The sequence below is a fragment of the Coturnix japonica genome, chromosome W, assembly GCF_054131305.1.
Source record: "Coturnix japonica strain WE chromosome W, WE-NBRP24, whole genome shotgun sequence".
NCBI lineage: Eukaryota > Metazoa > Chordata > Aves > Galliformes > Phasianidae > Coturnix > Coturnix japonica.
Window position 1 is genome coordinate 3,965,757 of NC_140701.1, and position 15,038 is coordinate 3,980,794.

The following is a 15,038-nucleotide window of genomic DNA, read 5'->3' on the forward strand; positions in this document are numbered from 1 at the left end:
CTGTGATTCCATCAATGAAGAACTGTTACTAAGCACAGGATGCTGCAGTTCAGATGAAAGCCTTCCGTATAACATCAGTTATAAAGAGAAGAATGCCATCATCGTTGAAGCTCTCGTTCATCCCATACCTGTTGAAGCTGCTGACCTGAGCCTGCCAGACTCCTCAGGCACCAGCCTGAACCGAGTGCCTTTCGAGGACAGCCCAGCCCAAGCACAGCACGAGTGCCCCGACAGCAGCACAACCATGCAGGCTCAGGTCAGCATTACAGAGGAGAAGCCAAACATCTTGGAGGGGGAGGTAGAATCAGGCCAAGAGTCCCAGGCTCCGGGCAACAGCACGACTTCTGAGACACTCTCGTCAGACAACAGAGAATGAGTCCCATCTTTCCTCCAGACCTCACACCCCCTCCTTTTTCCTATTGAATAAAGGCACGCTCGTGCTCAATCAACGCCTTGACTGAATTCTGAGTTTTCATTCGCAGAGATTGGGATGAGTACAAGAAACAGCAAGACAGCTCAGCTTGCAACGCTCTGGCTGTGGGGTGCGTGCAGGGACACTGTAACCATACAGGGAAAGGCTTCCACTGCTTCCTCAAGCTGTAGACCAGCCCTGCTACTGCTCTGTGGCACAAAGCCCTGAGGGATGTTCCATATTGTTAACCTAAGTGAAGCCAGCTTCATGCACTGTGTTTTGTTGTTGCTGGGTGAGAGGGGGATGCACGTTGGTGAGAAGATGAGCATTGCTGGATCTGCCACGAGTGTCCCTTCTGCCTCTAAGAATATGTCCTAAGTAGGATGTGAACACTGCTGGCACTTCCTCATTGCACGTGCTTGGAGGATCTTCAGTTCTTGCACATTCAGGATGTCTGTCAGTGACTACGAGGAAATTCTCAAGTACTAGGAATTCCATGAAACAGTTGGAACGGGTAAGTGTCATCTTTGTACAGAAACAGCACGCCTAACAGTCTGTCTCACCACTCTAGAATTAATCTGAGAATAGATTAACAGCTCTTGTCAGTTCTCTAAGTCAGGTTTCATTTGTATAAATTTGAAATTCGTTTTTTAAACCAGTTGGAAATTGTAATGTTATATTAGAGAAGAATTCACACTCAACTTTAAGCATCTGTGTTTTGATTTGTAGGTGGTTTTGCCAAGGTAAAACTCGGGCGGCATCTTCTTACTGGTGAAAAAGTTGCACTAAAAATCATGGAGAAAGTTACTGTAGGGGTAAGCCAAAAGGCATTTAAATATGAGAATATCTTCTGTTGGAGTTGTGGAGTTCTCAAGAACACGGGGGCAGGTGGGATGGTACATACGAATGCAGCCTACTGGTCCCATTGCCTTTTGAAAGATGCTGTAGAGCTGGAAAAAGTTTAACAGAGCACCACAAATCTTGTTGCTGGTTGTTCAGAGGGCAGAATTCTCTGGCTTTAAAATGGAGGAAGTTATTACATCATTACATTACATTACATTATTGTTACATTATTACAGCAACTTTACCAAAATGCCAATGAAAATGCTGAATGTTTTACTTTTCATTTTTCACAGCTCTGTTTCAGAATTTCTATGGGAGTGATGTCAGTCATTGCTGAGTTGATGTTGAATTGTGTACTGTCCCATATGTGCTTGTTCTGTTCCACAGCAGTCAGATGTGGTACCTGGTATGTCACAGTAGTTAGCGATTTCATCGCTTGCTTTTATGGTCTCTTAAGGATGACTTGCCTCATGCTAAAACAGAAATTGATGCCATGAAGAACTGAAGTCATCAACATGTTTGCCCATTGGATCACGTAAGAGAGACATCAAAGAAATATTTATAGTCATAGAGGTAAGAAATAGTTTCTGCTTTCTGTGCTGTCTTTCTTACTTATCTTTCTCTGATACTCTCTAAATGCATTTTCAGATAACCTTATCTTACAGCGAAGCTGTTTGATTGCATTGTTTCTAAGGACCGCCTTTTGGAAGAGGAAGCTCCAGTCTTTTTTTGACAGACTGTTTCAGCAATTGCTTCTGTTCACAGTCAGGGTTATGCCCAGAGACCTCAAACCAGTGAGCCTGAACTGCAGTCAGTCTTCCATAAATAATAATGAATGTGTTTTTATTTTTCTGTTGGCAGAGAGAGTTACAGTACTCCACTCCATTCCAGTGGATTGCAGGAGAGAACTGAAGGGGGGAGAAGTAACACAAAGTAGAACTCATGGGTTGAGATAGAATTATGTACTGAGATAGAGAAAAGGATAATAGTTATGATGAATGCAAAAGCAATTGCTCACCACCTACCAATCAGTGTCCAGTTAGCCTCCTAGTAGTGGAAGAGATTTACATGAAGTTATACCCCCTTCAAAACTCCTTCCACAATATGTCATATAGTATGGAATATCCTTTGGCCAGTTTAAGTCAGCTGTCCTAGTTCTGTTCCTTCTCACTTCCTTGGGCTCTCAGCTGAGATTGACTGTGGCTCTGTACAACGCTGCCTGGCAGCAACTGTAAGCATCACTGCGCTATCTCCATTGTTTCTCTAGAATGAAAACGTAGTATTATATCAGACACTGAAGAAGATAATTCAGTCCCAGCTGAAACTCAGACAATAACTTGTGCTTAGGATTCTTTCCCTACAGGAAATGTTAGATATTTATTGCTATGTGGTACTGTGTTCTGTAGCTGAGCTGGATTTTGTTATCCTTGAAGAAAGGATAACAAAAAAAGGATTTACTCCTCTGAAAGGGGAGTAAAACATGATGCTCCTAATGAGCGGAGCAGAGACACAGATCTGATCTGAGTGTTGGTTTCACATTTTTGTGATGCTCTTTGCTGCAGTTTGTATCTCGAGAGAAGCCCTTGTGGTGTCAGTCTGTTGTGTAACCTGCTCTAGTTTTGTGCCTCAAGGAAGAGTGATCCTTTAAACAAATGGTGGCTGTACAGAGGGTATGGGGTGAGATGCATTCCTCTGGCCCCATCCAATGGATTTTCTGTCACTGAAGTCTTGAAGCACAGGTTAGGTACTGGAAGGCTTGAATATTTCCTCACCAATAGGTTAGAGCTTGGCATTTTGTAAGCTGCTGGTATCACTCAGTAAAGCAAATCATTACAGCACGAGCATTTTCCTAGGCATCTTATGAAATCCCTCTATCTAAGGAACCTTTCCCCTCTGAAAAATGAATCATTGTCTGTATGTTTTAGAAGCAACTGGCTTCCAGCTGAGAAGCTGATGGATTTATGGGCTTGGACAGGAACTGGGTGTGGAGGTGACTTGTAGAGATTTGTGCCTGAACCTGCTGCTCTGGGAATCGTGAGACCAAGTTTCTCAAGAGCTTTTCCCACTCTCATCATCACTTTCTGCGAGGGATGAGGCTGCATGTTCTCTCTGGGTAATATGTTCAGTGCTTGGAAAGCTATTTCCTTCTATCTAGTCTGCTGTTTAGGTGTATGACTGTTTCCTGTCACAATCCCATCGTGACCTGCTGGCCAGAGCCTCAGTCAATCTTCATACGCACCCCCTCTCCCCACCCCGTAGGCATTGAGAAGCTGCCATGAGGTTCCTCTGCACCCTGAACAAACATCTTTCTCCCCAGCTTCTCTTCTCTGAGTGGGAGCTTCAGCCCCCTGCACAGGCTGGATGTCATCCACAGAGTTTGTTTCAGGTTGTTATCCTTCCTGGCCAAAAACCAGATACAGTATTGTAGATGTGGTCCAGTGAGTGTTGAAGCAGGAATGCCTTGTCCTGGTCTGGTTGTGCTGCTTTTTAATGCAGCTGATGATCTTGTTGTACTTCTTTTCTGTCAGAGCACACTGCTGGCTTGCATTCAGCCTGTGGTCTCTCACCACTTGTCCGCCTAGTCCCCAGGTCCTTTCCAACAGATACAAGCTAGTATTTCCCACCTGGGATATTGGAAGATGGGAACTTGCCAGCAGTCAGTAAAGATCTCTGAGACAGCGAGAGTGAGCGAGCTTTGAGTAGACTGGGAACCACTGTCCACAGCAGGAAATAAGAGAAAAGATGTTTCCTTGGGCATTTGGGTGGAAATCATTCCTGACTGCTTTCTCATCCACCGGGAAAATCTGCTGATTGACAATTTGAAGCTGATAGACTTTGGACTCTGTGCAAAGCCAAAGGTAAGAGTATCTGTTAAATCAAATACAATGTGCCCCCAAGTAATGCATGTTTGACCACCGTATGCAACAGGGGCTTGTCCAAACAAACTCCTTAAAATCAAGCTGTTTCTGTGGCTGACATGTCATTGCATCTTGTTTGGATTGGCCTGAACTGTATGAGAGTGGTTAACAGATTGCTCAGAAGCACAGGTAGATAATTTTCTCTAGCTAGACTCCCTGTTTTCATAGTCTAAGCTGTAGATAATCTTGTAGGTATATCACCTGTCTTATGCAAGGGTCTGTAATAGGAGCATGGGGTTGGTGTGCCTAAGGAACCCTCTAAGGAACTGCATGTAGGATGAGATTGTGGATAGAATAAAATGACTTTTGCAGGTGACGTACAAATCCTGTGATTGCATATGCTTGAACTGAATTGTTTCTTGATCTTCAAACTGATTTCCAGAATCCTTTATTAACATGTAAGATGGGTGCTGGTAAGAAAGAATGGGAAGACTGCCTTACTGATTCCAAGAGAATTACTTGTCCTCAAATGATTTTTCCTGGCCAAAGTTAGAGCCTCTCACAGGTAATCGAGACCAACAGGCTGTTGTTGCACAATCAACAGGCACAATCTAGATGATCAGCTGAGGAAAAGAAAGCATCATGCCAAGGGTACTAGATAAGTGAGCAGCTTGAGATCTGCACATTTATGTGATACTCATGGTCTTAGACAATATTTGTTTAGTGAGGTCACATTGAATGAAAACAAAATCTAAGATTAATGAAAATATACAAAGGAGAAGAAGCCTCTGAGGCTTCTGAAGTGTTATGACCAGAAGACATAAACTCTGTTTTTGAAAGAGCAATTTGCTCTGTTAATTATCCATCATTTTTGTGCAGTCTGTTTTGTCAGACTTGTCTTTAGCTTCCAAGTTGTATGTGAAGACTTGTTTGCACTGTAATGCACAATGTACGAAAAATTGGGAGATGAAAATGTGAAGAGTTTTTCTATCTTTGATTTCATGTCTGGAATTTTGGAACCCACTACTTGCAGTTGTTAATCTGTCCAAACTGGTCTGGTTTGCAATGCCCTCATACTTCTTGAAAAGCTCTGCTGTTAAAGGCAGAACAATTTCTACAAGTGCCATGGCCCCACTGTTGTTCTAATTCTTGTTTCTTTGTTTTCCACACGCTGCTTTTCAAGCCTCCTTTTTCTTTACAGTCCAAGTGAGAATTGCACTGTGAGGTGTCTGAACCTTGTTGTGCCTCTACATAAAGAGAACAGCAGCAAAGCCTGACGGTGACTGTGCTGACAGCTCTCGTAGCCAGTAACACGTAACTGTGCTAAATCCCTTGTGATGGCTTTGATTTAATTTTTGCCAGTGAAATCCTTGTAAAAGGAACTGCAGCAGTGTGATGAGCTAAGGTGAAGATGCTGGTTTTAGTAGTGCTCTAAGCTGAGTGGAAGGGCAATTGAATGAGGGTTATATGCTTTCTGTGGACAATAAGGTTGTGGTGCTGTTGGGGTGGGTCCAGAGGAGGGGCCACTGTGATGATCAGAGGGTTGGAGCAGCTCCCCTATGAGGAAAGGCTGGATTGTGGCTCTGGGCAGCCTGGTCTGGTGGTTGGCGACCCTGCACATAGCAGGGGGTTGGAACTGGATGATCTTTGAGATCCTTTTCAACCCAGGCCATTCTATGGCTGTACAGTTCCATACTGGAACAAATATAAAATGCTAACTATGTAAAACATGGAGTCAAACCTGTGTGATTTGTCCACACCAGGAGGTGAATAGAAAACAATTTGTAAGCTACAAAGCTGCTTGCATGAAAGGAAAAGAAAATAAAACTACAAGAAAAAGGGAAAACCTTTCTTCCTGAAAATAGGAAGAATAATGGACCTGCCATGAAATTTGGGTGAAGCTGCCTGATTTTATGAAGCTATTCCCATTATTTTCTTGGTGCTGTGTTTCCCAAATGAGTGGTTTCTGGCTGTGCTGCAGCACCAGTCTGCATGTGAACATCAACTCTATTCACCATCTGGGAAGATTAGGACTTCCCTTCTCCCACCAGCACCACTGAATTACAGTTACTCAGTGGTTAAACAAAGGAATCCTTAAAGAAGGGTTTACAGCTGTCGTGTTATCTGAAGTGCTTGGGGCATTCTGATGCTATTAAGCTCTATGTATTAACAAGTTCAAAAAGAAAAGGTAGGCATCTGATTGTTGTGACAGTTTCTAAGTTATTTGGAAAGCTGTACCACCCAACCACTCCTTCTGTTTGATGGAGGTGACAAAGCTCAGTTTAATTTCTGACTGCTGTTTAAATCCTGAAGCTGGAGCTGGTTCCTGGAGCAGAAAAAGCTCGGAAGCTGTCCCTCCTACAAGCAGGCACCTCTGAGCAAAATATGACATCTCCGTTTCTGATGGTAAGGTCAGGAGATCTGATTCCAGCGTCTAGCTTTCGGCTTCATGCTATGTTAGTGGGACCTTTGGCATCTAGCACTGACCAACAGCAACTGACAGGCTGGTAACAGTGCACCCCAAAACAGTTATGTGTCTATTTATGTTATGAGGGAAAATTGCATTGCATTGAGATTTCCTATTTTTACACTTTGCAGATCTAACTCGCTGCTGGAAGAATCCTGTACGCCTTGTTCACACCATTTTCAATGAGCTGGATGAGTCTGTTGTTGGCATTTTAATACCACTGACCAGGCAGGCAATATGTATGGAGTATTTGGCTCTCTCTACAGTCATGAATGTTTGAGTATCTTCAACATGTGGCTCATTGCTTCCATTTCAGGCTGCCCAGAGAAGCTGTGGATGCCTGTCCTTGGTGTTGAAGGCGAGGTTGGATGGGTGATGGGCAGCCTGAGCTGGTTAGTGGGCAGCCAGCCCATGGCAGGGTGTTTAGAACTGGATGATCTTGAAGGTTTCTTCCAACCCAAGCCCTCCCGTGATCCTATGATTCTGTGATTTCATTCAGGTTTATTGAGATGAGATGAGTTCTCCTAAATGCGCTGTTCTCCATATGATTATAATTGGAGTCTAGATGGGTGACTGAAACCAGACACCAAACTTTCTGATGGCCAAAATGAAATGAAATCAATCCTTTACTGTGTCAGTAGTCTGTAACTAGAGCCCATCAGGTAATTCCCAGCCTCCTGCCTGTATCAGTGGCTGCACACAGTGAAAAAGTCTGATGGGATTTTAACCTCTAAAATGTTCTAAAGCAACCAGAGGGTGAATATATTCACTATGCAAATACCTGCAGGAATAAGCTTGTCATGTATGTCCTCAGGTACCACAGTAGTTAATGGTGGGACTCAGTAGGTCATGCTGAAAGTTGAGTCTGCTGATCTTGAAGGTCTTTTCCAGCCTACATGACCATATGCTAATATTTCTGTATTTATTTCTGTTCAGCTCCCAGAAAACCTCCCACCCAGCCCCCAGCTGACCCCGTGGTGAAAAATAAAACAGAAACCTCAGTGACGCTGGCATGGTCCCCTCCGAAGATGCAACGCCCCATTCCAATCGATGGCTACATTGTGGAAGGCAATAAACTAACTGGCTTCGCGTGGGTGAGGTGCCACGAGTCTCATGTCCCCGTCCCAGAGTTCATGGTGAGCAATCTGTCTGAAGAGGCTGATGATCAGTTCCGAGTGTCTGCAGTCAATGCGCATGGACAGAGCCCGTCTCTGGAATTCCCAGGGAGCGTGCACCTTGGTAAGCACAAAAACCCCAATGGAAATGGGTCAGTGTGAGCTGAGCAGCTGTGTTGGTTCCCTAAATATGTTTCCTTTGACTTTAAGGATAGTAGTGCATTAACACACCAAAGGCTTTCCTTTATTACTAGTTCTCCTGTCAACCTCCAGCTACCACTAAAGTGATACAAGTTCTGTATCTGTGACAGAGACATGAATATCCTTATCTTTTGATATCACACATGTGCAAGAGGCAGAACTTTCTGTAACAGATCTTAAGCATAGAAGTGCTTCTTCCAGCACTCATGCAAAGGGAGAAGTAGAAATGTACCTATGATTTAATCTTCCATCTCTAAATGAGATACCAGACTTGCATCTAATGAGCATTAAGACATCCATGTTGTTCTTCCTCAGAACCAGTCCTGGCTGTGAAATCCCCCCTAACAACTGGTGAAGCTGTACCTGGAGGGGATGCCATGTTTACTAGTGATCTTACAACAATGTGTTGCAGCACTTGGTACCTCAGTGGTAAAGTCTTACAGGAAAGCGAGACCTGCATCATCAAGAGAATCCAAACTACTCACAGCCTAATCATAAAGAACATCACCAAGAATGATGGTGGAGCAGAAGTGAAATTTGTTGCCGAAAATGTTGATGTCAGCACCAAGATGAGAGTGAGAGGTATTTGCTTTGATCCTTCTCCTTTCCTCTTCCAGTCAAGGCATAGTTGCTGTGATCTGATGATTAGAACTGGGGCTGCAGGCATTCACTGACTGTACCAAATACCTGAAATTGCATCCCATGGACTGATGTGAGTCCCGGTAATGACCTAAACATGATAGCACTGAGTGTAGGGTAAGCCAGTCTACCCAGCTGCTTGGTATCTGAACCAGATTGCTTCATGCCAGCTGATGAATGTCTGCAGTTCACAGCTATTGGCCAGTGCATTCAGTCACCAGGTTTACCACTGCATCACCATAGAGCAGTACTTTCAGCTCCAGGTTCAGACAGCCTTTCTGATTGCACTGGAATAATTTAGAAGTAGGGGAGCAATCATTCCAATAATATCTGTATCAATCAGCTTTGCATGACAAAATAGAACAAATAAACATTCATGATGGGAGGACCTGTTTGTCATTGGGTGGAAACCTCTGCAGAAGCATGTTTAGAGCATTCTTAATCAGTAGAAGGAGATGTTTGGTTGATTTTTACTTAGTAAATCCGGCAAGAAGACCAAATGAAATATCTTGAATTGCTCAGCACTGACACAATGATGAGTGCAGGAACAGAAGGTGATACTTTTTCAGAGATGTTGCAGCAAACTTTGACCACGTTAGCCTGATATCAATTGAACTAACGAGGCCTTTGCTCCTGACAGGTGCTGCAGTGAAATTTACCAATAAGAGCAAAGATGTAGAAAAGATCTGTGCTCGGCTGTGTGAGGAAGCCAAACTGCAGGCTGAGCTTTCAGACACAGGCGCTACTGTGGAGTGGATGAAGGATGGGAAGGAGCTCAAGGCCAGTGAAAAATATGAACTGCACATTGTGGGGAAGAAACACACCCTGAAAATTCACAACGTCTCAATGGATGATGCTGTAAGTTGTCAGTGCATCTGTGAGGGGGATAAAATGCATGAGTTTGCATGATGAGGCTCTTCATCATCTTCTGCTGGCTTGTCACCCTTGTTGATCCATGGAGAAACAAGAAAGGCCTAGAGTAGTGTATGCACTTTGGCATTGGAGAGCTTACTTAATTGCTTCTTCTCAAAGAACAAACTCCAGAGAGTCATGGAGACATCTCCAAACAGAATTGAATAATGGGACTAAATTGATGGAGAGCAGAACTTCCTGCCACGGCTTGTCAGCTAGTCTTAATTTTGCTTTTCTTCTCTCTGTCATGTTAGCATAATATTTCATACTGGCAGGTCTGCCCAAAGAATTAAATGAATTAGCTGATGGACGTTTCCATGTGCTTTGCACTGTAATGTGACTATCAAATGAGTAATCAATGCTGTTATTTTAAAATCTGTGTTGGCAAGCTGTATGACAAACAGCTGCTGTTGGTAGCTTGGTTACTGCAGAATCAGCTTTTGTGTATCTCATAGATAGGGAAGAGACCCTTAAGGGTCAGCTAGTTGGACTCCCTTGCAATGAACAGGGGCACCGCAGCTCCATCAGGTGCTCTGAGCCCTGTCCATCCTGACTTTGAACATCCTCAGGCTCACAAATCTTATACCTATGCCACACACTCGCAGTATTTCACCATTCAGCATCGCCACTTGTATCTTCTCTTGTTGTAAATCAGAGCTAGCTGGTAAATCATCTGCTGTGCGGGTCAGCTGTGTCTCTCCCATGGGCATCACGTGGCTGCTGGGAGGCTTTGAAGAGCTGCAGCCAGAGGTGTGTCACCCGCTGGGCCTCGTGCCCAAAGGAGCCCACAGGAAAGTGTTGTTGCAGTTTGTCATGCACTGCACTGCCATGAGACTTGACGTGCCAGACATCCTCTGACACGTGACCTCCTGCATCCAGCCAGGACATCTGAGACGTCTCCTTCAGCCTGACATGGCTGCAGTTTCACACTGGTTTTACTAAGGAAGGAGAAGGCACGTGGATGAAACTCTTTTCGTGCTCTTCCTTCCAGACCTTTCAACCTGTGATCCATGCTGGTGGAAAAACAGAGATCTCAGCAACATCCATCCTTTTCAGGGAGGTTGGGAAGAGGAGATGGTGTTATCCCATAAAGGGAGGTGGGGAACTCGCACAGGCTGCCCAGGGAGGTGGTGGGATCCCTGGAGGTGTTGAGGAACTGTGGAGATGTGGCCCTGATGGATGTTATCAGGGGGCATGGTGGGGTGGGTTGGGGTTGGAATCAAAGGAGGACCCCCATGTATTTCAGCAGGAAGCACTACTGGTAATAAGACCTTTGGAGCAAATCCTGGTAGGGCCACGCTCAGCTGGTCCAGTCCGGAGGCTGTTTCTCCTTACTGCAGTATCTGCAGTGAAAACCAGCACCTGCTTTTGTGTGTCTGGGCTCACATCCAGCAGTGGTGAGGGGACTACAATGATAAGAGACAGTTCCTGAAAAAATGAATTAAATTTGACTGTATGATAGGATGGAGTTAAATGTATTTACAGGATCTCAGGCATCCCAGTGTCCATCAGCTGGCTCTCGAGCTCCTAAAAGACAGGCGTTCTGTAGAACGTTGTTGAATTTGTATTATCCATGCGTGTTCTTGGAACTGCAGAACAAATGCATGCATAATCCAGACTTTGATTTTAGCAGCTCTGACTGTGCTGTCTCAACAGACCCAACTCAGTTGTGTGCGCTGTTTTGAAATGATATGTTAACAAGAAGTTGGAAAACAAACTCCATTACCTGGAGTAAAATAGGACCGTGGCCTTAGGCTTAAACCTTTGGCTAAGACAGTGGTGAGATTTTGAATCTTTGCAGTCAATTATTCCACTGTGTGTTAATAGGGGCCAGTTTCATCATCTAACTTTTGCGCTCCAATTAATTTCCATAAAGGAATTCTGTTTTTCTTTTCAGTCCTAAGTGATATCTCCATCTTTTAGGCTCGATTTGTTTGCCAGGGGGTTACAATGCAGTAATAGAACACCCTCCATTGATTTCCTTCTAGTTTGCTTGTTCCAGTTCTTTCCTCAGTTTTCCTATTTCAGACATTTTCTTGAAGCCTTGGGCTTCTTCCTTTGGCTCTGTCCCCTGTACAGTGTATGTCCTTCAACTTGTGGAGATAAGGTAATCTGGTACGTGGTTTATAAAAGCTGCCAATTTGCCGGCTTCTGAATTAGAGTCTAGCAATTAGAACTAGGAATAAACGTGTATCTTTGGTCTTATGATAAATGAATGCCTCATGGTCACCAATGTCCCTGCAGTTCTTTACCATCATACATATTTTGTGTGTCCATATTTTGTTTCAGCACTGGCAGACTTCATAAACAAAGAGACAACTGGAGGAGTTATCAGGGCAGTTGCTGGAAAACACGCTGAATTTGTTTCTGAGACCTCTGAAGCCAATGTCATGGTGAAGTGGTACAAAAATGGCAAAGAAATCACGACCAGTAAGAAATTCACAATGGAAGATAAAGGGAAACTGCATAAGCTTGTGGCTTCAGCTGTAATGAAAGAAGACGAGGGAACATCTGCAAAATTGGAGATGACACTCTGATTTTTGATTGGAAAGTCTCAGGTAAGTTTGTGAGGCAAACATGGGATCACAATCCATGTAAAGCACTTCAGACTTAATTCATTTTATTTGTCCAGCCCTGTGGGTTTCCAGTATTTAGGACAAAGATTGCATAGCTCTATTGAAGCAATTCTGACCTTACTGTTGTCCCTATGCAAATCCACAGGATGAGCAAATAATGTAACTGTGTTGTGATGCATTCAGGACAGCCTTAGCTCCAACTGACGCTGGAGTCATGACTTGAGCCCTCACATCTGGGCTTCATTCTTCTAGTTCATGAATTGCCTCAGCACTTACATCATCTTTAAACCTCTGACTGAAATGGTCCTAAGTTATTAGCATGGGAATCCTGTCTCCTCTTCTGACAAATTAAACTCCACATTTGGAGAGTTGAGTGTCTCCTGCTGTACCCAAAGGATGTTGTGATCTCTGAGGTGTCTCCCTGAGGTGCTGTAAGCACAGCCATTAGCTCATAGTGCAAGTAAAGCACTGTCAGGTCAAGCCTGGAGGAGTAATGCTTGTCACTGACATGTTCCTGTTCAGGGTGGAGCTGGAGGGTAAAATAACACAAGAAATTGTCATTGATATTCAATATCTGTGAAATTCAGCTGGCTGCATTCACAGAACCTGGCGTTAAGATCTGTTTTCTGGTTTCTATCTTGAGCCTATTTTCCATAACCCAGTCCTCATTTATGAACTGAAGCTCTACTGAAAGCCTTTCGCTGTGTATGCTCATGCTGCAGTACAGCGCTTGTGACATCTAACAGCACATTCACATTCCTCTGATCACAGGATCCTTAAGGTTGATTAAGACCCTCTAGTCCAACTGCTCACCCATCACCACCATGATGCTCACCATCAGCTAGCTAAAAACTCAGCAGAGATGATAGATCAAGCCCAACACTGGATTTGGGATGGCTAGAGATTCCTAAGATATTGAAGGATTGCTTGCAGGTGGTGTTGGCTCAGGTATTCACCCTGCATCCCACCTCCCGTTCTGTTTGGTTGAGAATCATGCATTCTGCAATTTCACTTTGTAATTCAAAGACCCTGGCTTTATCTGTTGACAAACTGATCTAAAACAAGCCAAGAAGACTCCGTTGGAACTGGTGGATGCAGAACAAAGGCATCCCCAAAGGACAAGTTGCACTGTATGATGAACATTATTGGATGAGAGCTAAGCTAAGATTTAAAAAGTTCTGGGGCTGTCTCTGAGCATCAAATCCAGAGGAAGCCTGCATGATTCCCTGAGAATGGATACCTCCTACTTTGGTGTAGGGTTAAGGGAACACTAGCAGTAACTCCTATCACAAAATGTCACATGGCTCAGACAAAAAAGCCATCAAGAGGGCTTAATTAGGAGCACCAAATGGTCACAAGATGCTTTAGGGCAGGGAAGTAATCAATCTACGTGATATTGGTTGGTGCTATTAGTTCTTAACAGCCTGACTCTAGAAGGACTGTTGTTCTTTGGTCACCTAGTTTTAAAAGAATAGATGTCTCCTGTCTATTACAATTTTTAACGCATTATTTGTTCATTGATGCCATAAATGTGTGTGGCATAGTAATTGGCCTTGGTATATTCAGTGACTGAAAGCGACAGTTGTTGCTCTAAGAAATGCAGTACTAAGCTAGGTCTGCCTGTAGCTGACAGCCATCAGCTTGCTCCTCAGGCAGGTTCTGTCTGGATGGAATGAAGGGCATGAAATACTGATGTGCTCATCAAACGCTGCTTGTTAGCTTAGAGACAAGGTGTTGAATAGGTTTGTTCATGCATTGCAAACAGGTTACTTATCTGCCTTCATTTTAGCTTCAGAAGAACATGTGCAGAATACAGAATTGATTAAAAGAAATAAGAACTGTCTGCATAAAACTTACTCTTTCCTTACACAGGAGAATCAAGCACACGTTTGTATGTGAGTACCTCCAGAGGTGAAACTCAATCCCCCAGATGTAATGAGCATAGACATTACAATCAGTTCTAACTGTATCTTAATGCTGTGCTGAATAAGCCTGAGTCAGGATGTAAACCACTTTCTCTTTTTTTCTTCAGATGAAGCCATTAATTCTGTCAGCAAGTCCAAAACGACTCCAGAAATATCAGTCAGTCCTTCTGAAGACCTGGAGCTGGTGTGTGAGGTGTCAGCTGCAAGCGGAGCTGTTGTATGGAAGAAAGATCAAACAGAGGTGAAGCAGGACCAGAGGACAACCATCATCTCCAAGGGGACGCACCGCAAGCTCATGGTCAAAAATGTGACCCTGAAAGACCAAGGGAGCTACAGCTGTGAAACAAAAGATGACAAAGCAACATTCCAAGTGAAAGTCAGAGGTGAGAAAATGCTTGGAATCCCAGAGATAAAGGAACGGTTCATTTGGTGTGTCTTGCATTTGGAGGATCAACTGACAGCCTCTCTGGTGCAAAACACTTTGGCTATAGGACTTTCTTTGTCATCTAGTGTCATAGCAACACTTTTCTACATGTGCTTTTCCATCCAGGAATGAATTACTGCAACAAACAATAGGCAAGGAGGGTAACTTGTGCAGCTCTTGTAGTCAGCTGGTGTCTGCAGGGTTACAGTGCAAGAGCACACCAGGCATGGAAGGAGTGAGAAAAGGGGAGGTGTTTGAAGAGATCTGGTTACAAAATTTGAATGACACAATTAGGTGGAAAATGCCACTAATCAGACTCATAAATGGCCTGGGTTGCAAAGGCCCACAGTGCTCATCCAGTTCCAAACCCCTCCTATGTGCAGGGTTGCCAACCAGCAGCCCAGGCTGCCCAGAACCACATCCAGCCTGGCCTTGAATGCCTGCAGGGATGGAGCATCCACAGTCTCCTTGGGCAACCTGTTCTAGAGGGCCGTTCCCTTCTGATTTACTGGAAATGTAGAGAGACATCAGAAGAAAAAAAGATAAGGGAGGAGGTTCAGCAGTGCATGCAGGTGTTCTAAATCTCATGTCCAAATCTGCTATCAGACTGCGAAATATTTAGCTTTGTGATATGATGTGATATGATATGATATATGATATGATATG

The 15,038-nt window shown here is 43.9% G+C and overlaps 2 long non-coding RNA genes across 2 annotated transcripts; both read left to right on the forward strand.

The window, feature by feature from the left end:
* The first annotated feature begins 1,729 nt into the window (after positions 1 to 1,729).
* On the forward strand, positions 1,730 to 3,476 carry LOC146754279 (uncharacterized). Its single transcript, XR_014938877.1, has 2 exons — positions 1,730 to 1,828; positions 3,181 to 3,476. It is a non-coding gene; the product is annotated as an uncharacterized LOC146754279 (long non-coding RNA).
* A 5,707-nt stretch (positions 3,477 to 9,183) lies between these two features.
* Positions 9,184 to 14,443, forward strand: LOC146754280 (uncharacterized). The gene is made up of 3 exons (XR_014938878.1): positions 9,184 to 9,393; positions 11,737 to 12,005; positions 14,056 to 14,443. It is a non-coding gene; the product is annotated as an uncharacterized LOC146754280 (long non-coding RNA).
* Positions 14,444 to 15,038: the final 595 nt, after the last annotated feature.